The sequence below is a fragment of the Ambystoma mexicanum genome, chromosome 4q (assembly GCF_040938575.1).
Source record: "Ambystoma mexicanum isolate Mex_15411 chromosome 4q, UKY_AmexF1_1, whole genome shotgun sequence".
Taxonomy (NCBI): domain Eukaryota; kingdom Metazoa; phylum Chordata; class Amphibia; order Caudata; family Ambystomatidae; genus Ambystoma; species Ambystoma mexicanum.
This window is the reverse complement of record NC_090928.1, coordinates 436388005-436414184: the sequence shown is the minus strand read 5'-3', so window position 1 is coordinate 436414184 and position 26180 is coordinate 436388005. Positions and strand designations below refer to the sequence as shown.

The following is a 26180-nucleotide window of genomic DNA, read 5'->3' as shown; positions in this document are numbered from 1 at the left end:
TGTGCATTTGACAAAAGATTATTTTTCCATTTTCCAAGATCTACATGTGATACAAAATGTATGAATTCTTGCAATGGAAACCTCACTGTATTTTACCAAGGCAGATAAAGGACATCCTTCGCACCCCTGATACTTATAAGGAGGGTTTGGTGGCTGAACATGCATTGCTTTGATGGTGATTGCATGTTGCTTGCACTTTGTACATATTACTGAATTAATAAAGGTGAACTTTTCAGAACGGGGGGTATAGCTCAGTGGTAGAGCATTTGACTGCAGATCAAGAAGTCCCTAGTTCACATTTGGGTGCCCCCTTGTTCAACTGTTTTACCTGTAGAAAAAAACATTTACAATCTTAGCATTTGATGTAATGAGCAACACATTTCTACATTTGAAATACTCCTGATCATCTCCTGAAACATAGGGTAAACACCATGAAACTGTTTAGGATTTCTTCATATGATACAAGCTGTGTTTTACATTCACCCAAGTTCTACTGGTGATATTATCAGTTTGAAATAGTCCATTGGAAGCTCATATGAATGTTATAAAACTGTGGTGGAAACCAATAACATGCCCTTAATGAAATGTATTAATTTGTACAGCTGACCAGAAGTGCACTGATGTCATTAGTTATACAAGTTCCATACAGTCACCCACTCTATCACCTTCTTAAAAAAGGGCAGTTTTCAACATTCAAGGGTTTATGTCAGTGGTAGAGCGTAGGATTGTAGTTCAAGTGGTCCCTGTTTCATAACCATATACCCTCTTCAATAGATCCTGTTAAATTTTTTTTCAACCCAATGCACTGTAAGAAACAATAGGATATATCATCATTTCATGTACAAAACAATGAACAATTGGGTTTAACTATACTCTTAGCACCAAATCAACAAACTGCAGTAGAGAAGCAGTTACATTTTGCAGAATTTGTGCATTTGACAAAAGATTTTTTTTCCATGTTCCAAGATCTACATGTGATACGAAATGTATGAATTCTTGCAATGGAAACCTCACTGTATTTTACCAAGGCAGATAAAAGACATCCTTCGCACCTCATATACTTAAAAAGAGGGTTTGGTGGCTAAAAATGATGCAAATCACATGCTTTGATGGTGATTGCATGTTGCTTGCACTTTGTACATATTACTAAATTAATAAAGGTGAACTTTTCAGAACTGGGGGTATAGCTCAGTGGTAGAGCATTTGACTGCAGATCTAGAGGTCCCTAGTTCAAATCTGGGTGCCCCCTTGTTCAACTGTTTTACCTGTAGAAAAAAACGTTTACAATCTTAGCATTTGATGTAATGAGCAACACATTCCTACATTTGAAATACTCCTGATCATCTCCTGAAACATAGGGTAAACACCATGAAACTGTTTAGGATTTCTTCATATGATACAAGCTGTGTTTTACATTCACCCAAGTTCTACTGGTGATATTATCAGTTTGAAATAGTCCATTGGAAGCTCATATGAATGTTATAAAACTGTGGTGGAAACCAATAATATGCCCTTAATGAAATGTATTAATTTGTACAGCTGTCCAGAAGTGCACTGATGTCATTAGTTCTACAAGTTCCATACAGTCACCCACTCTATCACCTTTTTAAAAAAGGGCAGTTTTCAGCATTCAAGGGTTTAAATCAGTGGAAGAGCATAGGAGTGCAGTTCAAGAAGTCCCTGTTTCATAACCATATACCCTCGTCAATAGATCCTGTTAAAATTTATTTTTTAACCCAATGCACTGTAAGAAACAATAAGATATATCATCATTTCATATGCAAAACAATGAACAATTGGGTTTAACTATGCTCTTAGCACAAGATCAACAAAATGCAGTAGAGAAGCAGTTACATTTTGCAGAATTTGTGCATTTGACAAAAGATTTTTTTTCCATGTTCCAAGATCTACATGTGATACGAAATGTATGAATTCTTGCAATGGAAACCTCACTGTATTTTACCAAGGCAGATAAAGGACATCCTTCGCACCCACCCCTGATACTTATAAGGAGGGTTTGGTGGCTGAACATGCATTGCTTTGATGGTGATTGCATGTTGCTTCCACTTTGTACATATTACTGAATAAATAAAGGTGATCATTTCAGAAATGGGGGTATAGCTCAGGGGTAGAGCATTTCACTGTAGATCAAAAGGTCCCTAGTTCAAATCTGGGTGCCCCCTTGTCCAACTGTTTTACCTGTAGAAAAAAACATTTACAATCTTAGCATTTGATGTAATGAGCAACACATTTCTACATTTGAAATACTCCTGATCATCACCTGAAACATAGGGTAAACACCATTAAGCTGTTTAGGATTTCTTCATATGATACAAGCTGTGTTTTACATTCACCCAAGTTCTATTGGTGATATGATTAGTTTGAAATAGTCCATTGGAAGCTCTTATAAATGTTATAAAACTGTGGTGTAAACCAATAATATGCCCTTAATGAAATGTATTAATTTGTACAGCTGACCAGAAGTGCACTGATGTCATTAGTTCTACAAGTTCCATACAGTCACCCACTCTATCACCTTTTTAAAAAAGGGCAGTTTTCAGCATTCAAGGGTTTATGTCAGTGGTAGAGCGTAGGAGTGCTTTTCAAGAAGTCCCTGTTTCATAACCATATACCCTCTTCAGTAGATCCTGTTAAAATGTTTTTCAACCCAATGCACTGTAAGAGACAATAGGATATATCATCATTTCATATACAAAACAATGAACAATTGGGTTTAACTATGTGCTTAGCACAAAATCAACAAACTGCAGTAGAGAAGCAGTTACATTTTGCAGAATTTGTGCATTTGACAAAAGATTTTTTTTCCATGTTCCAAGATCTACATGTGATACGAAATGTATGAATTCTTGCAATGGAAACCTCACTTTATTTTACCAACGCAGATAAAGGACATCCTTTGCACCCCATATACTTATAAGGAGGGTTTGGTGGCTGAAAATGCATTGCTTTGATGGTGATTGCATGTTGCTTGCACTTTGTACATATTACTGAATTAATAAAGGTGAACTTTTCAGAACTGGGAGTACAGCTCAGTGGTAGAGCATTTGACTGCAGATCAAGAGGTCCCTATTTCAAATCTGGGTGCCCCCTTGTTCTACTGTTTTACCTATAGAAAAAAAAAACATTTACAATCTTAGCATTTGATGTAATGAGCAACACATTTCTACATTTGAAATACTCCTGATCATCACCTGAAACATAGGGTAAACACCATTAGGCTGTTTAGGATTACTTCATATGATACAAGCTGTGTTTTACATTCACCCAAGTTCTACTGGTGATATTATCAGTTTGAAATAGTCCATTGGAAGCTCATATGAATGTTATAAAACTGTGGTGGAAACCAATAATATGCCCTTAATCAAATGTATTAATTTGTACAGCTGACCAGAAGTGCACTGATGTCATTAGTTCTACAAGTTCCATACAGTCACCCACTCTATCACCTTTTTAAAAAAGGGCAGTTTTCGGCATTCAAGGGTTTAACTCAGTGGTAGAGCGTAGGAGTACAGTTCAAGAAGTTCCTGTTTCATAACCATATACCCTCATCAATAGATCCTGTTAAAATGTTTTTCAACCCAATGCATTGTAAGAAACAATAGGATATATCATCAATTCATATAAAAAACAAGGAACAATTGGGTTTAACTATGCTCTTAGCACAAAATCAACAAACTGCAGTAGAGAAGCAGTTACGTTTTGCAGAATTTGTGCATTCTACAAAAGTTTTTTTTCCATGTTCCAAGATCTACATGTGATACGAAATGTATGAATTCTTGCAATGGAAACCTCACTGTATTTTACCAACGCAGATAAAGGACATCCTTCGCACCCCATATACTTATAAGGAGGGTTTGGTGGCTGAAAATGCATTGCTTTGATGGTGATTGCATGTTGCTTCCACTTTGACATATTACTGAATAAATAAAGGTGACCATTTTAGAAATGGGGTTATAGCTCAGGGGTAGTGCATTTCACTGCAGATCAAGAGATCCCTAGTTCAAATCTGGGTGCCCCCTTGTCCAACTGTTTTACCTGTAGAAATATTTATCAATTAAATAAATTGAAGTAAACATTTACAATCTTAGCATTTTATGTAATGAGCAACACATTTCTACATTTGAAATACTCCTGATCATCACCTGAAACATAGGGTAAACACCATTAAGCTGTTTAGGATTTCTTCATATGATACAAGCTGTGTTTTACATTCACCCAAGTTCTACTGGTCATATGATCAGTTTGAAATGGTCCATTGGAAGCTCATATGAATGTTATAAAACTGTGGTGGAAACCAATAATGTGCCCTTAATGAAATGTATTAATTTGTACAGCTGACCAGAAGTGCACTGATGCCATTAGTTCTACAAGTTCCATAGAGTCACCCACTCTATCACCTTTTTAAAAAAGGGCAGTTTTCAACATTGAAGGGTTTATGTCAGTGGTAGAGCGTAGGAGTGTAGTTCAAGAAGTCCCTGTTTCATAACCATATACCCTCTTCAACAGATACTGTTAAAATGTTTTTCAACCCAATGCACTGTAAGAAACAATAGGATATATCATCATTTCATATACAAAACAATGAACAATTGGGTTTAACTATGCTCTTAGCACAACATCAACAAACTGCAGTAGAGAAGCAGTTACATTTTGCAGAATTTGTGCATTTGACAAAAGATTTTTTTCCATGTTCCAGAATCTACATGTGATACGAAATGTATGAATTCTTGCAATGGAAACCTCACTGTATTTTACCAAGGCAGATAAAGGAAATCCTTCGGACCCCATATACTTATAAGGAGTGTTTGGTTGCTGAAAAGCATTGCTTTGATGGTTATTACATGTTGCTTGCACTTTGTACATATTACAGAATTAATAAAGGTGAAGTTTTGAGATCTGGGGGTATAGCTCAGTGGTAGAGCATTTGACTGCAGATCAAGAGGTCCCTTGTTCAATTCTGGGTGCCCCCTTGTTCAACTGTTTTACCTGTGGACATTTTTTTTAATTAAATAAATTGAAGATAACATTTACAATTTTAGCATTTTATGTAAGGAGCAACACATTTCTACATTTGAAATACTCCTGATCATCTCCTGAAACATAGGGTAAACACCATGAAACTGTTTAGGATTTCTTCATATGATACAAGCTGTGTTTTACTTTCACCCAAGTTCTACTGGTGATATTATCCGTTTGAAATAGTCCATTGGAAGCTCATATGAATGTTATAAAACTGTGTTGGAAACCAATAATATGCCCTTAATGAAATGTATTAATTTGTACAGATGACCAGAAGTGCACTGATGTCATTAGTTCTACAAGTTCCATACAGTCACCCACTCTATCACCTTTTTAAAAAAGGGCAGTTTTCAACATTCAAGGGTTTATGCCAGTGGTAGAGCGTAGGAGTGTAGTTCAAGAAGTCCCTGTTTCATAACCATATACCCTCTTCAATAGATCCTGTTAAAATGTTTTTCAACCCAATGCACTGTAAGAAACAATAGGATATATCATCATTTCATATACAAAACAATGAACAATTGGGTTTAACTATGCTCTTAGCACAAAATCAACAAACTGCAGTAGAGAAGCAGTTACATTTTGCAGAATTTGTGCATTTGACAAAAGATTTTTTTTCCATGTTCCAAGATCTACATGTGATACGAAATGTATAAATTCTTGCAATGGAAACCTCACTGTATTTTACCAAGGCAGATAAAGGACATTTTTGTACCCCTTATACTTATAAGGAGGGTTTGGTGGCTGAAAATGCATTGCTTTGATGGTGATTGCATGTTGCTTGCACTTTGTACATATTACTGAATTAATAAAGGTGCACTTTTTAGAACTGGGGGTAAAGCTCAGTGGTAGAGCATTTGACTGCAGATCAAGAAGTCCTTAGATCAAATCTGGGTGCCCCCTTGTTCAACTGTTTTACCTGTAGGAAAAAAACATTTACAATCTTAGCATTTGATGTAATGAGCAACACATTTCTACATTTGAAATACTCCTGATCATGTCCTGAAACATAGGGTAAACACCATGAAACTGTTTAGGATTTCTTCATATGATACAAGCTGTGTTTTACATTCACCCAAGTTCTACTGGTGATATTATCCGTTTGAAATAGTCCATTGGAAGCTCATTTGAATGTTATAAAACTGTGGTGGAAACCAATAATATGCCCTTAATGAAATGTATTCATTTGTACAGCTGACCAGAAGTGCACTGATGTCATTAGTTCTACAAGTTCCATACAGTCACCCACTCTATCACCTTTTTAAAAAAGGGCAGTTTTCAGCATTCAAGGGTTTAAATCAGTGGAAGAGCATAGGAGTGCAGTTCAAGAAGTCCCTGTTTCATAACCATATACCCTCGTCAATAGATCCTGTTAAAATGTATTTTTTAACCCAATGCACTGTAAGAAACAATAAGATATATCATCATTTCATATACAAAACAATGAACAATTGGGTTTAACTATGCTCTTAGCACAAGATCAACAAAATGCAGTAGAGAATCAGTTACGTTTTGCAGAATGTGTGCATTTGACAAAAGTTTTTTTTCCATGTTCCAAGATCTACATGTGATACGAAATGTTGAATTAATGCAATGGAAACCTCACTGTATTTTACCAAGGCAGATAAAGGACATCCTTTGCACCCCATATACTTATAAGGAGGGTTTGGTGGCTGAAAATGCATTGCTTTGATGGTGATTGCATGTTGCTTGCACTTTGTACATATTACTGACTTAATAAAGGTGAACTTTTCAGAACTGGGGGTATAGCTCAGTGGTAGAGCATTTGACTGCATGTCAAGAGGTCCTTAGTTCAAATCTGGGTGCCCCCTTGTTCAACTGTTTTACATGTAGAAATATTTTTTTAATTAAATAAATTGATGAAAACATTTACAATCTTAGCATTTTATGTAATGAGCAACATATTTCTACATTAGAAATACTCCTGATCATCTCCTGAAACATAGGGTAAACACCATGAAACTGTTTAGGATTTCTTCATATGATACAAGCTGTGTTTTACATTCACCCTAGTTCTACTGGTGATATTATCAGTTTGAAATAGTCCATTGGAAGCTCATATGAATGTTATAAAACTGTGGTGGAAACCAATAATATGCCCTTAATGAAATGTATTAATTTGTACAGCTGACCAGAAGTGCACTGATGTCATTAGTTCTACAAGTTCCATACAGTCACCCACTCTATCACCTTTTTAAAAAAGGGCAGTTTTCAGCATTCAAGGGTTTAACTCAGTGGAAGAGCATAGGAGTGCAGTTCAAGAAGTCCCTGTTTCATAACCATATACCCTCGTCAATAGATCCTGTTAAAATGTTTTTCAACCCTGTGCACTGTAAGAAACAATAGGATATATCATCATTTCATATACAAAACAATGAACAATTGGGTTTAACTATGCTCTTAGCACAAAATTAACAAATAGCAGTAGAGAAGCAGTTACATTTTGCAGAATTTGTGCATTTGACAAAATATTTTTTTTCCATGTTCCAAGATCTACATGTGATACGAAATGTATGAATTCTTGCAATGGAAACCTCACTGTATTTTACCAAGGCAGATAAAGGACATCCTTCGCACCCACCCCTGATACTTATAAGGAGGGTTTGGTGGCTGAACATGCATTGCTTTGATGGTGATTGCATGTTGCTTCCACTTTGTACATATTACTGAATAAATAAAGGTGATCAGTTCAGAAATGGGGGTATAGCTCAGGGGTAGAGCATTTCACTGTAGATCAAAAGGTCCCTAGTTCAAATCGGGGTGCCCCCTTGTCCAACTCTTTTACCTGTAGAAAAAAACATTTGCAATCTTAGCATTTGATGTAATGAGCAACACATTTCTACATTTGAAATACTCCTGATCATCACCTGAAACATAGGGTAAACACCTTGAAACTGTTTAGGATTTCTTCATATGATACAAGCTGTGTTTTACATTCACCCAAGTTCTACTGGTGATATTATCAGTTTGAAATAGTCCATTGGAAGCTCATATGAATGTTATAAAACTGTGGTGGAAACCAATAATATGCCCTTAATGAAATGTATTAATTTGTACAGCTGACCAGAAGTGCACTGATGTCATTAGTTCTACAAGTTCCATACAGTCACCCACTCTATCACCTTTTTAAAAAAGGGCAGTTTTCAGCATTCAAGGGTTTATGTCAGTGGTAGAGCGTAGGAGTGTAGTTCAAGAAGTCCCTGTTTCATAACCATATACCCTCTTCAATAGATACTGTTAACATGTTTTTCAACCCAATGCACTGTAAGAAACAATAGGATATATCAACATTTCATATACAAAACAATGAACAATTGGGTTTAACTATGTGCTTAGCACAAAATCAACAAACTGCAGTAGAGAAGCAGTTACATTTTGCAGAATTTGTGCATTTGACAAAAGATTTTTTTTCCATTTTCCAAGATCTACATGTGATACGAAATGTATGAATTCTTGCAATGGAAACCTCACTGTATTTTACCAACGCAGATAAAGGACATCCTTTGCACCCCATATACTTATAAGGAGGGTTTGGTGGCTGAAAATGCATTGCTTTGATGGTGATTGCATGTTGCTTGCACTTTGTACATATTACTGAATTAATAAAGGTGAACTTTTCAGAACTGGGAGTACAGCTCAGTGGTAGAGCATTTGACTGCAGATCAAGAGGTCCCTATTTCAAATCTGGGTGCCCCCTTGTTCAACTGTTTTACCTGTAGAAAAAAACGTTTACAATCTTAGCATTTGATGTAATGAGCAACACATTTCTACATTTGAAATACTCCTGATCATCTCCTGAAACATAGGGTAAACACCATGAAACTGTTTAGGATTTCTTCATATGATACAAGCTGTGTTTTACATTCACCCAAGTCCTACTGGTGATATTATCAGTTTGAAATAGTCCATTGGAAGCTCATATGAATGTTATAAAACTGTGGTGGAAACCAATAATATGCCCTTAATGAAATGTATTAATTTGTACAGCTGACCAGAAGTGCACTGATGTCATTAGTTCTACAAGTTCCATACAGTCACCCACTCTATCACCTTTTTAAAAAAGGGCAGTTTTCAGCATTCAAGGGTTTATGTCAGTGGTAGAGCGTAGGAGTGCTTTTCAAGAAGTCCCTGTTTCATAACCATATACCCTCTTCAATAGATCCTGTTAAAATGTTTTTCAACCCTGTGCACTGTAAGAAACAATAGGATATATCATCATTTCATATACAAAACAATGAACAATTGGGTTTAACTATGCGCTTAGCACAAAATCAACAAACTGCAGTAGAGAAGCAGTTACATTTTGCAGAATTTGTGCATTTGACAAAAGATTTTTTTTCCATGTTCCAAGATCTACATGTGATACAAAATGTATCAATTCTTGCAATGGAAACCTCACTGTATTTTACCAAGGCAGATAAAGGACATCCTTTGCACCCCATATACTTATAAGGAGGGTTTGGTGGCTGAAAATGCATTGCTTTGATGGTGATTGCATGTTGCTTGCACTTTGTACATATTACTGAATTAATAAAGGTAAACTTTTCAGAACTGGGAGTACAGCTCAGTGGTAGAGAATTTCACTGCAGATCAAGAGGTCCCTAGTTCAAATCTGGGTGCCCCCTTGTTCAACTGTTTTACCTATAGAAAAAAACATTTACAATCTTAGCATTTGATGTAATGAGCAACACATTTCTACATTTGAAATACTCCTGATCATCACCTGAAACATAGGGTAAACACCATTAAGCTGTTTAGGATTACTTCATATGATACAAGCTGTGTTTTACATTCACCCAAGTTCTACTTGTGATATTATCAGTTTGAAATAGTCCATTGGAAGCTCATATGAATGTTATAAAACTGTGGTGGAAACCAATAATATGCCCTTAATCAAATGTATTAATTTGTACAGCTGACCAGAAGTGCACTGATGTCATTAGTTCTACAAGTTCCATACAGTCACCCACTCTATCACCGTTTTAAAAAAAGGGCAGTTTTCAGCATTCAAGGGTTTAACTCAGTGGTAGAGCGTAGGAGTACAGTTCAAGAAGTTCCTGTTTCATAACCATTTACCCTCATCAATAGATCCTGTTAAAATGTTTTTCAACCCAATGCATTGTAAGAAACAATAGGATATATCATCATTTCATATAAAAAACAATGAACAATTGGGTTTAACTATGCTCTTAGCACAAAATCAACAAACTGCAGTAGAGAAGCAGTTACGTTTTGCAGAATTTGTGCATTTGACAAAAGTTTTTTTTTTCCATGTTCCAAGATCTACATGTGATACGAAATGTATGAATTCTTGCAATGGAAACCTCACTGTATTTTACCAAGGCAGATAAAGGACATCTTTTGTAACCCTTATACATATAATGAGGGTTTGGTGGCAAAAATTGAATTGCTTTGATGGTGATTGCATGTTGCTTCCACTTTGTACATATTACTGAATAAATAAAAGTGAACATTTCAGAAATGGGGTTATAGCTCAGTGGTAGAGCATTTGACTGCAGATCAAGAGGTCCCTGTTTCAAATCTGGGTGCCCCCTTGTCCAACTGTTTTACCTGTAGAAATATTTATCAATAAAATTAATTGAAGTAAACATTTACAATCTTACCATTTTATGTAATGAGCAACACTTTTCTACATTTGAAATACTCCAGATCATCATCTGAAACATAGGGTAAACACCATTAAGCTGTTTAGGATTTCTTCATATGATACAAGCTTTGTTTTACATTCACCCACGTTCTACTGGTGATATGATCAGTTTGAAATGGTCCATTGGAAGCTCATATGAATGTTATAAAACTGTGGTGGAAACCAATAATATGCCCTTAATGAAATGTATTAATTTGTACAGCTGACCAGAAGTGCACTGATGTCATTAGTTCTACAAGTTCCATACAGTCACCCACTCTATCACCTTTTTAAAAAAGGGCAGTTTTCAACATTCAAGGGTTTATGCCAGTGGTAGAGCGTAGGAGTGTAGTTCAAGAAGTCCCTGTTTCATAACCATATACCCTCTTCAATAGATACTGTTAAAATGTTTTTCAACCCAATGCACTGTAAGAAACAATAGGATATATCATCATTTCATATACAAAACAATGAACAATTGGGTTTAACTATGCTCTTAGCACAACATCAACAAACTGCAGAAGAGAAGCAGTTACATTTTGCAGAATTTGTGCATTTGACAAAAGATTTTTTTTCCATGTTCCAGAATCTACATGTGATACGAAATGTATGAATTCTTGCAATGGAAACCTCACTGTATTTTACCAAGGCAGATAAAGGACATCCTTCGCACCCCATATACTTATAAGGAGAGTTTGGTTGCTGAAAAGCATTTCTTTGATGGTTATTGCATGTTGCTTGCACTTTGTACATATTACAGAATTAATAAAGGTGAACCTTTGAGATCTGGGGGTATAGCTCAGTGGTAGAGCATTTGACTGCAGATCAAGAGGTCCCTAGTTCAAATCTGGGTGCCCCCTTGTTCAACAGTTTTACCTGTGGACTTTTTTTTTAATTAACTAAATTGAAGATAATATTTACAATCTTAGCATTTTATATAAGGAGCAACACATTTTTACATTTGAAATACTCCTGATCATCTCCTGAAACATAGGGTAAACACCATGAAACTGTTTAGGATTTCTTCATATGATACAAGCTTTGTTTTACTTTCACCCAAGTTCTACTGGTGATATTATCAGTTTGAAATAGTCCATTGGAAGCTCATATGAATGTTATAAAACTGTGTTGGAAACCAATAATATGCCCTTAATGAAATGTATTAATTTGTACAGATGACCAGAAGTGCACTGATGTCATTACTTCTACAAGTTCCATACAGTCACCCACTCTATCACCTTTTTAAAAAAGGGCAGTTTTCAACATTCAAGGGTTTATGCCAGTGGTAGAGCGTAGGAGTGTAGTTCAAGAAGTCCCTGTTTCATAACCATATACCCTCTTCAATAGATCCTGTTAAAATGTTTTTCAACCCAATGCACTGTAAGAAACAATACGATATATCATCATTTCATATACAAAACAATGAACAATTGGGTTTAACTATGCTCTTAGCACAAAATCAACAAACTGCAGTAGAGAAGCAGTTACATTTTGCAGAATTTGTGCATTTGACAAAAGATTTTTTTTCCATGTTCCAAGATCTACATGTGATACGAAATGTATGAATTCTTGCAATGGAAACCTCACTTTATTTTATCAAGGCAGATAAAGGACATCCTTCGCACCCCATATACTTATAAGGAGGGTTTGGTGGCTGAAAATGCATTGCTTCAATGGTGATTGCATGTTGCTTGCACTTTGTACATATTACTGAATTAATAAAGGAGAACTTTTCAGAACTTGGGGTATAGCTCAGTGGTAGAGCATTTGACTCCAGATCAAGAAGTCCTTAGTTCAAATCTGGGTGCCCCCTTGTTCAACTGTTTTACCTGTAGGAAAAAAACATTTACAATCTTAGCATTTGATGTAATGAGCAACATATTTCTACATTTGAAATACTCCTGATCATCTCCTGAAACATAGGGTAAACACCATGAAACTGTTTAGGATTTCTTCATATGATACAAGCTGTGTTTTACATTGACCCAAGTTCTACTGGTGATATTATCCGTTTGAAATAGTCCATTGGAAGCTCATTTGAATGTTATAAAACTGTGGTGGAAACCAATAATATGCCCTTAATGAAATGTATTCATTCGTACAGCTGACCAGAAGTGCACTGATGTCATTAGTTCTACAAGTTCCATACAGTCACCCACTCTATCACCTTTTTAAAAAAGGGCAGTTTTCAGCATTCAAGGGTTTAAATCAGTGGAAGAGCATAGGAGTGCAGTTCAAGAAGTCCCTGTTTCATAACCATATACCCTCGTCAATAGATCCTGTTAAAATGTATTTTTTAACCCAATGCACTGTAAGAAACAATAGGATATATCATCATTTCAAGTACAAAACAATGAACAATTGGGTTTAACTATACTCTTAGCACAAAATCAACAAACTGCAGTAGAGAAGTAGTTACATTTTGCAGAATTTGTGCATTTGACAAAAGATTTTTTTTCCATGTTCCAAGATCTACATGTGATACGAAATGTATGAATTCTTGCAATGGAAACCTCACTGTATTTTACCAAGGCAGATAAAGGACATCCTTCGCACCTCATATACTTAAAAAGAGGGTTTGGTGGCTAAAAATGATGCAAATCACATGCTTTGATGGTGATTGCATGTTGCTTGCACTTTGTACATATTACTGAATTAATAAAAGGTGAACTTTTCAGAACTGGGAGTACAGCTCAGTGGTAGAGAATTTCACTGCAGATCAAGAGGTCCCTAGTTCAAATCTGGGTGCCCCCTTGTTCAACTGTTTTACTTATAGAAAAAAACATTTACAATCTTAGCATTTGATGTAATGAGCAACACATTTCTACATTTGAAATACTCCTGATCATCACCTGAAACATAGGGTAAACACCATTAAGCTGTTTAGGATTACTTCATATGATACAAGCTGTGTTTTACATTCACCCAAGTTCTACTTGTGATATTATCAGTTTGAAATAGTCCATTGGAAGCTCATATGAATGTTATAAAACTGTGGTGGAAACCAATAATATGCCCTTAATCAAATGTATTAATTTGTACAGCTGACCAGAAGTGCACTGATGTCATTAGTTCTACAAGTTCCATACAGTCACCCACTCTATCACCGTTTTAAAAAAAGGGCAGGTTTCAGCATTCAAGGGTTTAACTCAGTGGTAGAGCGTAGGAGTACAGTTCAAGAAGTTCCTGTTTCATAACCATTTACCCTCATCAATAGATCCTGTTAAAATGTTTTTCAACCCAATGCATTGTAAGAAACAATAGGATATATCATCATTTCATATAAAAAACAATGAACAATTGGGTTTAACTATGCTCTTAGCACAAAATCAACAAACTGCAGTAGAGAAGCAGTTACGTTTTGCAGAATTTGTGCATTTGACAAAAGTTTTTTTTTCCATGTTCCAAGATCTACATGTGATACGAAATGTATGAATTCTTGCAATGGAAACCTCACTGTATTTTACCAAGGCAGATAAAGGACATCTTTTGTAACCCTTATACATATAATGAGGGTTTGGTGGCAAAAATTGAATTGCTTTGATGGTGATTGCATGTTGCTTCCACTTTGTACATATTACTGACTAAATAAAAGTGAACATTTCAGAAATGGGGTTATAGCTCAGTGGTAGAGCATTTCACTGTAGATCAAGAGGTCCCTAGTTCAAATCTGGGTGCCCCCTTGTCCAACTGTTTTACCTGTAGAAATATTTATCAATTAAATAAATTGAAGTAAACATTTACAATCTTAGCATTTTATGTAATGAGCAACACATTTCTACATTTGAAATACTCCTGATCATCTCCTGAAACATAGGGTAAACACCATTAAACTGTTTAGGATTTCTTCATATGATACAAGCTGTGTTTTACATTCACCCAAGTTCTACTGGTGATATTATCAGTTTGAAATAGTCCATTGGAAGCTCATATGAATGTTATAAAACTGTGGTGGAAACCAATAATATGCCCTTAATGAAATATATTAATTTGTACAGCTGACCAGAAGTGCACTGATGTCATTAGTTCTACAAGTTCCATACAGTCACCCACTCTATCACCTTTTTAAAAAAGGGCAGTTTTCAGCATTCAAGGGTTTAACTCAGTGGAAGAGCATAGGAGTGCAGTTCAAGAAGTCCCTGTTTCATAACCATATACCCTCGTCAATAGATCCTGTTAAAATGTATTTTTTAACCCTGTGCACTGTAAGAAACAATAGGATATATCATCATTTCATATACAAAACAATGAACAATTGGGTTTAACTATGCTCTTAGCACATAATTAACAAATAGCAGTAGTGAAGCAGTTACATTTTGCAGAATTTGTGCATTTGACAAAAGATTTTTTTTCCATGTTCCAAGATCGACATGTGATACGAAATGTATGAATTCTTGCAATGGAAACCTCACTGTATTTTACCAACGCAGATAAAGGACATCCTTCGCACCCCATATACTTATAAGGAGGGTTTGGTGGCTGAAAATGCATTGCTTTGATGGTGATTGCATGTTGCTTGCACTTTGTACATATTACTGAATTAATAAAGGTGAACTTTTTAGAACTGGGGGTAAAGCTCAGTGGTAGAGCATTTGACTGCAGATCAAGAAGTCCTTAGATCAAATCTGGGTGCCCCCTTGTTCAACTGTTTTACCTGTAGGAAAAAACATTTACAATCTTAGCATTTGATGTAATGAGCAACACATTTCTACATTTGAAATACTCCTGATCATCTCCTGAAACATAGGGTAAACACCATGAAACTGTTTAGGATTTCTTCATATGATACAAGCTGTGTTTTACATTCACCCAAGTTCTACTGGTGATATTATCCGTTTGAAATAGTCCATTGGAAGCTCATTTGAATGTTATAAAACTGTGGTGGAAACCAATAATATGCCCTTAATGAAATGTATTCATTTGTACAGCTGACCAGAAGTGCACTGATGTCATTAGTTCTACAAGTTCCATACAGTCACCCACTCTATCACCTTTTTAAAAAAGGGCAGTTTTCAGCATTCAAGGGTTTAAATCAGTGGAAGAGCATAGGAGTGCAGTTCAAGAAGTCCCTGTTTCATAACCATATACCCTCGTCAATAGATCCTGTTAAAATGTATTTTTTAACCCAATGCACTGTAAGAAACAATAAGATATATCTTCATTTCATATACAAAACAATGAACAATTGGGTTTAACTATGCTCTTAGCACAAGATCAACAAAATGCAGTAGAGAATCAGTTACGTTTTGCAGAATGTGTGCATTTGACAAAAGTTTTTTTTCCATGTTCCAAGATCTACATGTGATACGAAATGTTGAATTAATGCAATGGAAACCTCAGTGTATTTTACCAAGGCAGATAAAGGACATCCTTCGCACCCCATATACTTATAAGGAGGGTTTGGTGGCTGAAAATGCATTGCTTTGATGGTGATTGCATGTTGCTTGCACTTTGTACATATTACTGACTTAATAAAGGTGAACCTTTCAGAACTGGGGGTATAGCTCAGTGGTAGAGCATTTGACTGCAGATCAAAAGGTCTCTAGTTCAAATCTGGGTGCCCCCTTGCTCTACTGTTTTATCTGTCGAAATATTTTTTTAATTAAATAAATTGATGAAAACATTTACAATCTTAGCATTTTATGAAATGAGCAACATATTTCTACATTAGAAATACACCTGATCATTTCCTGAAACATAGGGTAAACACCATGAAACTGTTTAGGATTTCTTCATATGATACAAGCTGTGTTTTACATTCAACCAAGTTCTACTGGTGATATGATTAGTTTGAAATAGTCCATTGGAAGCTCATATGAATGTTATAAAACTGTGGTGGAAACCAATAACATGCCCTTAATGAAATGTATTAATTTGTACAGCTGACCAGAAGTGCACTGATGTCATTAGTTCTACAAGTTCCATACAGTCACCCACTCTATCACCTTTTTAAAAAAGGGCAGTTTTCAGCATTCAAGGGTTTAACTCAGTGGTAGAGCATAGGAGTGCAGTTCAAGAAGTCCCTGTTTCATAATCATATACCCTCGTCAATAGATCCTGTTAAAATGTTTTTCAAGCCAATGCACTGTAAGAAACAATAGGATATATCATCATTTCATATACAAAACAATGAACAATTGGGTTTAACTATGCTCTTAGCACAACATCAACAAACTGCAGTAGAGAAGCAGTTACATTTTGCAGAATTTGTGCATTTGACAAAAGATTTTTTTCCATGTTCCAGAATCTACATGTGATACGAAATGTATGAATTCTTGCAATGGAAACCTCACTGTATTTTACCAAGGCAGATAAAGGAAATCCTTCGCACCCCATATACTTATAAGGAGGGTTTGGTTGCTGAAAAGCATTGCTTTGATGGTTATTGCATGTTGCTTGCACTTTGTACATATTACAGAATTAATAAAGGTGAACTTTTGAGATCTGGGGGTATAGCTCAGTGGTAGAGCATTTGACTGCAGATCAAGAGGTCCCTAATCCAAATCTGGGTGCCCACTTGTTCAACTGTTTTACCTGTGGACATTTTTTTTAATTAAATAAATTGAAGATAACATTTACAATCTTAGCATTTGATGTAATGAGCAACACATTTCTACATTTGAAATACTCCTGATCATCTCCTGAAACATAGGGTAAACACCATGAAACTGTTTAGGATTTCTTCATATGATACAAGCTGTGTTGTACATTCACCCAAGTTCTACTGGTGATATTATCCGTTTGAAATAGTCCATTGGAAGCTCATTTGAATGTTATAAAACTGTGGTGGAAACCAATAATATGCCCTTAATGAAATGTATTCATTTGTACAGCTGACCAGAAGTGCACTGATGTCATTAGTTCTACAAGTTCCATACAGTCACCCACTCTATCACCTTTTTAAAAAAGGGCAGTTTTCAGCATTCAAGGGTTTAAATCAGTGGAAGAGCATAGGAGTGCAGTTCAAGAAGTCCCTGTTTCATAACCATATACCCTCGTCAATAGATCCTGTTAAAATGTATTTTTTAACCCAATGCACTGTAAGAAACAATAAGATATATCATCATTTCATATACAAAACAATGAACAATTGGGTTTAACTATGCTCTTAGCACAAGATCAACAAAATGCAGTAGAGAAACAGTTATGTTTTGCAGAATGTGTGCATTTGACAAAAGTTTTTTTTCCATGTTCCAAGATCTACATGTGATACGAAATGTTGAATTAATGCAATGGAAACCTCACTGTATTTTACCAAGGCAGATAAAGGACATCCTTTGCACCCCATATACTTATAAGGAGGGTTTGGTGGCTGAAAATGCATTGCTTTGATGGTGATTGCATGTTGCTTGCACTTTGTACATATTACTGACTTAATAAAGGTGAACTTTTCAGAACTGGGGGTATAGCTCAGTGGTAGAGCATTTGACTGCAGATCAAGAGGTCTCTAGTTCAAATCTGGGTGCCCCCTTGTTCTACTGTTTTATCTGTCGAAATATTTTTTTAATTAAACAAATTGATGAAAACATTTACAATCTTAGCATTTTATGTAATGAGCAACATATTTCTGCATTAGAAATACTCCTGATCATCTCCTGAAACATAGGGTAAACACCATGAAACTGTTTAGGATTTCTTCATATGATACAAGCTGTGTTTTACATTCAACCAAGTTCTACTGGTGATATGATTAGTTTGAAATAGTCCATTGGAAGCTCATATGAATGTTATAAAACTGTGGTGGAAACCAATAACATGCCCTTAATGAAATGTATTAATTTGTACAGCTGACCAGAAGTGCACTGATGTCATTAGTTCTACAAGTTCCATACAGTCACCCACTCTATCACCTTTTTAAAAAAGGGCAGTTTTCAGCATTCAAGGGTATATGTCAGTGGTAGAGCGTAGGAGTGCTTTTCAAGAAGTCCCTGTTTCATAACCATATACCTCTTCAATAGATCCTGTTAAAATGTTTTTCAACCCAGTGCACTTTAAGAAACAATAGGATATATCATCATTTCATATACAAAACAATGAACAATTGGGTTTAACTATGCTCTTAGCACAAAATCAACAAACTGGAGTAGAGAAGCAGTTACATTTTGCAGAATTTGTGCATTTGACAAAAGATTTTTTTTCCATGTTCCAAGATCTACATGTGATACGAAATGTATGAATTCTTGCAATGGAAACCTCACTGTATTTTACCAAGGCAGATAAAGGACATCCTTCGCACCTCATATACTTATAAGGAGGGTTTGGTGGCTAAAAATGATGCAAACCACATGCTTTGATGGTGATTGCATGTTGCTTGCACTTTGTACATATTACTGAATTAATAAAGGTGAACTTTTCAGAACTGGTGGTATAGCTCAGTGGTAGAGCATTTGACTGCAGATAAGAAGGTCCCTAGTTCAAATCTGGGTGCCCACTTGTTCAGCTGTTTTACCTGTAGAAAAAAACGTTTACAATCTTAGCATTTGATGTAATGAGCAACACATTAAACATAGGGTAAACACCATGAAACTGTTTAGGATTTCTTCATATCATACAAGCTGTGTTTTACATTCACCCAAGTTCTATTGGTGATATGATTAGTTTGAAATAGTCCATTGGAAGCTCATATGAATGTTATAAAACTGTGGTGGAAACCAATAATATGCCCTTAATGAAATGTATTAATTTGTACAGCTGCCCAGAAGTGCACTGATGTCATTAGTTCTACAAGTTTCATACAGTCACCCACTCTATCACCTTTTTAAAAAAGGGCAGTTTTCAGCATTCAAGGGTTTATGTCAGTGGTAGAGCGTAGGAGTGCTTTTCAAGAAGTCCCTGTTTCATAACCATATACCCTCTTCAATAGATCCTGTTAAAATGTTTTTCAACCCAATGCACTGTAAGAAACAATAGGATATGTCATCATTCCATATACAAAACAATTAACAATTGGGTTTAACTATGCTCTTAGCACAAAATCAACAAACTGCAGTAGAGAAGCAGTTACATTTTGCAGAATTTGTGCATTTGACAAAAGTTTTTTTTCCATGTTCCAAGATCTATATGTGATACGAAATGTATGAATTCTTGCAATGGAAATCTCACTGTATTTTACCAAGGCAGATAAAGGACATCCTTCGCACCCCATATACTTATAAGGAGGGTTTGGTGGCTAAAAATGATGCAAACCACATGCTTTGATGGTGATTGCATGTTGCTTGCACTTTGTACATATTACTGAATTAATAAAGGTGAACTTTTCAGAACTGGTGGTATAGCTCAGTGGTAGAGCATTTGACTGCAGATAAGAAGGTCCCTAGCTCAAATCTGGGTGCCCCCTTGTTTAACTGTTTTACCTGTAGAAATATTTTTTTAATTAAATAAATTGAAGAAAACATTTACAATCTTAGCATTTTATGTAATGAGCAACACATTTCTACATTTGAAATACTCCTGATCATCTCCTGAAACATAGGGTAAACACCATTAAGCTGTTTAGGATTTCTTCTACTGATACAAGCTGTGTTTTACATTCACCCAAGTTCTACTGGTGATATTATCAGTTTGAAACAGTCCATTGGAAGCTCATATGAATGTTATAAAACTGTGGTGGAAACCAATAATATGCCCTTAATGAAATGTATTAATTTGTACAGCTGACCAGAAGTGCACTGATGTCATTAGTTCTACAAGTTCCATAGAGTCACCCACTCTATCACCTTTTTAAAAAAGGGCAGTTTTCAACATTGAAGTGTTTATGACATTGGTAGAGCGTAGGAGTGTAGTTCAAGAAGTCCCTGTTTCATAAAAATATACCCTCTTCAATAGATCCTGTTAAAATGTTTTTCAACCCAATGCACTGTAAGAAAAAATAAGATATATCATCATTTCATATACAAAACAATGAACAATTGGGTTTAACTATGCTCTTTGCACAAAATCAACAAACTGCAGTAGAGAAGCAGTTACATTTTGCAGAATTTCTGCATTTGACAAAAGAATTTTTTTACATGTTCCAAGATCTACATGTGATACGAAATGTATGAATTCTTGCAATGGAAACCTCACTGTATTTTACCAAGGCAGATAAAGGACATCCTTCGCACCCCATATACTTATAAGGAGGGTTTGGTGGCTGAAAATGCATTTCTTTGATGGTGATTGCATGTTGCTTGGACTTTGTACATATTATTGAATTAATAAAGGTGAACATTTCAGAATTTGGGTTATAGCTTAGTGGTAGAGCATTTGACTGCAGATCAAGAGGTCCCTAGTTCAAATCTGGATGCCCCCTTGTTCAACTGTTCTACCTGTAGAAATATTTTTTTAATTAAAAATATTGAAGAAAACATTTACAATCTTAGCATTTTATGTAATGAGCAACACATTTCTACATTTGAAATACTCATGATCATCTCCTGAAACATAGGGTAAACACCATGAAACTGTTTAGGATTTCTTCATATGATACAAGCTGTGTTTTACATTCACCCAAGTTCTACTGGTGATATGATTAGTTTGAAATAGTCCATTGGAAGCTCATATGAATGTTATAAAACTCTGGTGGAAACCAATAATATGCCCTTAATTAAATGTAATAATTTGTACAGCTGACCAGAAGTGCACTGATGTCATTAGTTCTACAAGTTCCATACAGTCACCGACTCTATCACCTTTTTAAAAAAGTGCAGTTTTCAGCATTCAAGGGTTTATGTCAGTGGTAGAGCGTAGGAGTGCTTTTCAAGAAGTTCCTGTTTCATAACCATATACCCTCTTCAATAGATCCTGTTAAAATGTATTTTTTAACCAAATGCACTGTAAGAAACAATAAGATATATCATCATTTCATATACAAAACAATGAACAATTGGGTTTAACTATGCTCTTAGCACAAAATCAACAAAATGCAGTAGAGAAACAGTTACGTTTTGCAGAATTTGTGCATTTGACAAACGATTTTTTTTCCATGTTCCAAGATCTACATGTGATACGAAATGTATGAATTCTTGCAATGGAAACCTCACTGTATTTTACCAAGGCAGATAAAGGACATCCTTCGCACCTCATATACTTATAAGAAGGGTTTGGTGGCTAAAAATGATGCAAACCACATGCTTTGATGGTGATTGCATGTTGCTTGCACTTTGTACATATTACTGAATTAATAAAGGTGAACTTTTCAGAACTGGGGGTATAGCTCAGTGGTAGAGCATTTGATTGCAGATCAAGAGGTCCCTAGTTCAAATCTGGGTGCCCACTTGTTCAGCTGTTTTACCTGTAGAAAAAAACGTTTACAATCTTAGCATTTGATGTAATGAGCAACACATTAAACATAGGGTAAACACCATGAAACTGTTTAGGATTTCTTCATATCATACAAGCTGTGTTTTACATTCACCCAAGTTCTATTGGTGATATGATTAGTTTGAAATAGTCCATTGGAAGCTCATATGAATGTTATAAAACTGTGGTGGAAACCAATAATATGCCCTTAATGAAATGTATTAATTTGTACAGCTGCCCAGAAGTGCACTGATGTCATTAGTTCTACAAGTTTCATACAGTCACCCACTGTATCACCTTTTTAAAAAAGGGCAGTTTTCAGCATTCAAGGGTTTATGTCAGTGGTAGAGCGTAGGAGTGCTTTTCAAGAAGTCCCTGTTTCATAACCATATACCCTCTTCAATAGATCCTGTTAAAATGTTTTTCAACCCAATGCACTGTAAGAAACAATAGGATATATCATCATTTCACATACAAAACAATGAACAATTGGGTTTAACTATGCGCTTAGCACAAAATCAACAAACTGCAGTAGAGAAGCAGTTACATTTTGCAGAATTTGTGCATTTGACAAAAGATTTTTTTTCCATGTTCCAAGATCGACATGTGATACGAAATGTATGAATTCTTGCAATGGAAACCTCACTGTATTTTACCAACGCAGATAAAGGACATCCTTCGCACCCCATATACTTATAAGGAGGGTTTGGTGGCTGAAAATGCATTGCTTTGATGGTGATTGCATGTTGCTTGCACTTTGTACATATTACTGAATTAATAAAGGTGAGCTTTTCAGAACTGGGAGTACAGCTCAGTGGTAGTGCATTTCACTGCAGATCAAGAGGTCCCTAGTTCAAATCTGGGTGCCCCCTTGTCCAACTGTTTTACCTGTAGAAATATTTATCAATTAAATAAATTGAAGTAAACATTTACAATCTTAGCATTTTATGTAATGAGCAACACATTTCTACATTTGAAATACTCCTGATCATCACCTGAAACATAGGGTAAACACCATTAAGCTGTTTAGGATTTCTTCATATGATACAAGCTGTGTTTTACATTCACCCAAGTTCTACTGGTGATATGATCAGTTTGAAATGGTCCATTGGAAGCTCATATGAATGTTATAAAACTGTGGTGGAAACCAATAATGTGCCCTTAATGAAATGTATTAATTTGTACAGCTGACCAGAAGTGCACTGATGCCATTAGTTCTACAAGTTCCATAGAGTCACCCACTCTATCACCTTTTTAAAAAAGGGCAGTTTTCAACATTGAAGGGTTTATGTCAGTGGTAGAGCGTAGGAGTGTAGTTCAAGAAGTCCCTGTTTCATAACCATATACCCTCTTCAATAGATACTGTTAAAATGTTTTTCAACCCAATGCACTGTAAGAAACAATAGGATATATCATCATTTCATATACAAAACAATGAACAATTGGGTTTAACTATGCTCTTAGCACAACATCAACAAACTGCAGTAGAGAAGCAGTTACATTTTGCAGAATTTGTGCATTTGACAAAAGATTTTTTTCCATGTTCCAGAATCTACATGTGATACGAAATGTATGAATTCTTGCAATGGAAACCTCACTGTATTTTACCAAGGCAGATAAAGGACATCCTTCGCACCCCATATACTTATAAGGAGGGTTTGGTGGCTGAAATTGCATTGCTTTGATGGTGATTGCATGTTGCTTGCACTTTGTACATATTACTGAATTAATAAAGGTGCACTTTTCAGAACTTGGGGTATAGCTCAGTGGTAGAGCATTTGACTGCAGATCAAGAGGTCCCTAGTTCAAATCTGGGTGCCCCCTTGTTCAACTGTTTTACCTGTAGAAATAATTTTTTTATTAAATAAATTGAAGAAAACATTTACAATCTTAGCATTTTATGTAATGAGCAACACATTTCTACATTTTAAATACTCCTGATCATCTCCTGAAACATAGGGTAAACACCATGAAACTGTTTAGGATTTCTTCATATGATACAAGCTGTGTTTTACATTCACCCAAGTTCTACTGGTGATATGATCAGTTTGAAATAGCCCATTGGAAGCTCATATGAATGTTATAAAACTGTGGTGGAAACCAATAATATGCCCTTAATGAAATGTATTAATGTGTACAGCTGACCAGAAGTGCACTGATGTCATTAGTTCTACAAGTTCCATAGAGTCACACACTCTATCACCTTTTTAAAAAAGGGCAGTTTTCAACATTGAAGGGTTTATGTCAGTGGTAGAGCGTAGGAGTGTAGTTCAAGAAGTCCCTGTTTCATAACCATATACCCTCTTCAATAGATCCTGTTAAAATGTTTTTCAACCCAATGCACTGTAAGAAACAATAGGATATATCATCATTTCATATACAAAACAATGAACAATTGGGTTTAACTATGCTCTTAGCACAACATCAACAAACTGCAGTAGAGAAGCATTTACATTTTGCAGAATTTGTGCATTTGACAAAAGATTTTTTTTCCATGTTCCAAGATCTACATGTGATACGAAATGTATGAATTCTTGCAATGCAAATCTCATTGTATTTTACCAAGGCAGATAAAGGACATCCTTCGCACCCCATATACTTATAAGGAGGGTTTGGTGGCTGAAAATGCATTGCTTTGATGGTGATTGCATGTTGCTTGCACTTTGTACATATTACAGAATTAATAAAGGTGAACTTTTCAGAACTGGGGGTATAGCTCAGTGGTAGAGCATTTGACTGCAGATCAAGAGGTCCCTAGTTCAAATCTGGGTGCCCACTTGTTCAACTGCTTTACCTGTAGAAATATTTTTTTAATTAAATAAATTGAAGAAAACATTTACAATCTTAGCATTTTATGTAATGAGCAACACATTTCTACATTTGAATTACTCCTGATCATCTCCTGAAACATAGGGTAAACACCATGAAATTGTTTAGGATTTCTTCATATGATAGAAGCTGTGTTTTAAATTCAGCCAAGTTCTACTGGTGATATTATCAGTTTGAAATAGTCCATTGGAAGCTCATATGAATGTTATAAAACTGTGGTGGAAACCAATAATATGCCCTTAATGAAATTTATTAATTTGTACAGCTGACCAGAAGTGCACTGATGTCATTATTTCTACAAGTTCCATACAGTCACCCACTCTATCACCTTTTTAAAAAAGGGCAGTTTTCAGCATTCAAGGGTTTATGTCAGTGGTAGAGCGTAGGAGTGCTTTTCAAGAAGTCCCTGTTTCATAACCATATACCCTCTTCAATAGATCCTGTTAAAATGTTTTTCAACCCAATGCACTCTAAGAAACAATAGGATATATCATCATTTCATATATAAAACAATGAACAATTGGGTTTAACTATGCTCTTAGCACAAAATCAACAAACTGCAGTAGAGAAGCAGTTACATTTTGCAGAATTTGTGCATTTGACAAAAGATTTTTTTTCCATGTTCCAAGATCTACATGTGATACGAAATGTATGAATTCTTGCAATGGAAACCTCACTGTATTTTACCAAGGCAGATAAAGGACATCCTTCGCACCCCATATACTTATAAGGAGGGTTTGGTGGCTGAAAATGCATTGCTTTGATGGTGATTGCATGTTGCTTGCACTTTGTAGATATTACTGAATTAATAAAGGTCCACTTTTCAGAACTGGCGGTATAGCTCAGTGGTAGAGCATTTGACTGCAGATCAAGAGGTCCCTAGTTCAAATCTGGGTGCCCCCTTGTTCAATTATTTTACCTGTAGAAATATTTTTTTAATTAAATAAATTGAAGAAAACATTTACAATCTTAGCATTTTATGTAATGAGCAACACATTTCTACATTTGAAAGACTCCTGATCATCTCCTGAAACATAGGGTAAACACCATGAAACTGTTTAGGATTTCTTCATATGATACAAGCTGTGTTTTACATTCACCCAAGTTCTACTGGTGATATTATCAGTTTGAAATAGTCCATTGGAAGCTCATATGAATGTTATAAAACTGTGGTGGAAACCAATAATATGCCCTTAATGAAATGTATTAATTTGTACAGCTGACCAGAAGTGCACTGATGTCATTAGTTCTACAAGTTCCATACAGTCACCCACTCTATCACCTTTTTAAAAAAGGGCAGTTTTCAGCATTCAAGGGTTTATGTCAGTGGTAGAGCGTAGGAGTGCTTTTCAAGAAGTTCCTG

At 35.6% G+C, this 26180-nt stretch overlaps 6 non-coding genes across 6 annotated transcripts; all 6 read left to right on the top strand.

The window, feature by feature from the left end:
- Window positions 1-1177: 1177 nt before the first annotated feature.
- Window positions 1178-1249, top strand: TRNAC-GCA (transfer RNA cysteine (anticodon GCA)). Its single transcript has one exon. It is a non-coding gene; the product is annotated as a tRNA-Cys (tRNA).
- A 10247-nt stretch (window positions 1250-11496) lies between these two features.
- Window positions 11497-11568, top strand: TRNAC-GCA (transfer RNA cysteine (anticodon GCA)). The gene has a single exon. It is a non-coding gene; the product is annotated as a tRNA-Cys (tRNA).
- Window positions 11569-16202: 4634 nt separating this feature from the next.
- On the top strand, window positions 16203-16274 carry TRNAC-GCA (transfer RNA cysteine (anticodon GCA)). The gene has a single exon. It is a non-coding gene; the product is annotated as a tRNA-Cys (tRNA).
- A 1833-nt stretch (window positions 16275-18107) lies between these two features.
- Window positions 18108-18179, top strand: TRNAC-GCA (transfer RNA cysteine (anticodon GCA)). Its single transcript has one exon. It is a non-coding gene; the product is annotated as a tRNA-Cys (tRNA).
- Window positions 18180-24694: 6515 nt separating this feature from the next.
- TRNAC-GCA (transfer RNA cysteine (anticodon GCA)) lies at window positions 24695-24766 on the top strand. The gene has a single exon. It is a non-coding gene; the product is annotated as a tRNA-Cys (tRNA).
- Window positions 24767-25648: 882 nt separating this feature from the next.
- TRNAC-GCA (transfer RNA cysteine (anticodon GCA)) lies at window positions 25649-25720 on the top strand. Its single transcript has one exon. It is a non-coding gene; the product is annotated as a tRNA-Cys (tRNA).
- The last annotated feature ends 460 nt before the right edge of the window (window positions 25721-26180 follow it).